Source organism: Otolemur garnettii, unplaced genomic scaffold (assembly GCF_000181295.1).
Source record: "Otolemur garnettii isolate 467f Iridium unplaced genomic scaffold, OtoGar3 scaffold00651, whole genome shotgun sequence".
Taxonomy (NCBI): Eukaryota; Metazoa; Chordata; class Mammalia; order Primates; family Galagidae; genus Otolemur; species Otolemur garnettii.
In genome coordinates this window covers 816-1441 of record NW_003853046.1, presented here as the reverse complement: position 1 = coordinate 1441, position 626 = coordinate 816, and positions in this window count along the sequence as shown.

Genomic DNA, 626 nt, shown 5'->3' with positions numbered 1-626 from the left:
AAAAAAAATGAATCCCCAACAAAAATTTTTTTAAAGTGTTAATAAGGGCAAAAAAAGAAAATGGGCTTAGATGAGGTGTTTCTTAAACTTATAGAGGCCTTCTACAGCAAACTCACAGCCAGTATCATATTGAATGGAGTAAAACTGAAAACATTCCCACTCAGATCTGGAAATAGACAAGGATACCCATTGTCACCACTGCTATTTAATAGAACAAAGTACTGGAAGTCCTAACCATCACAATTAGGCAAGAGAAGGAGATCAAGGATATTCAAATGGGGACATAGATCAAACTCTCACTCTTCATAGACAACATGATCTTATACCTGGAAAATCCTAAGGATTCAACTACAAAGTTCTTAGAAGTGATCAAGGAATATATCAGTGTCTCGGGATATAAAATCAATACCTACCAATCAGTAGCCTTCATATATACCAACAATAGTCAAGCCTAGAATATAATCAGAGACTCTAATCATTTTACAGTAATGCCAAGGGAATATATGTAACAAAGGATGTGAAAGATCACTATAATGAGAACTATGAAACCCTGAGAAAAGAAATAGCAGAAAATGTTAACAAATATTCTTCTTAGTAAAGTATCTCAGGAATGGAAGAAAAATCCA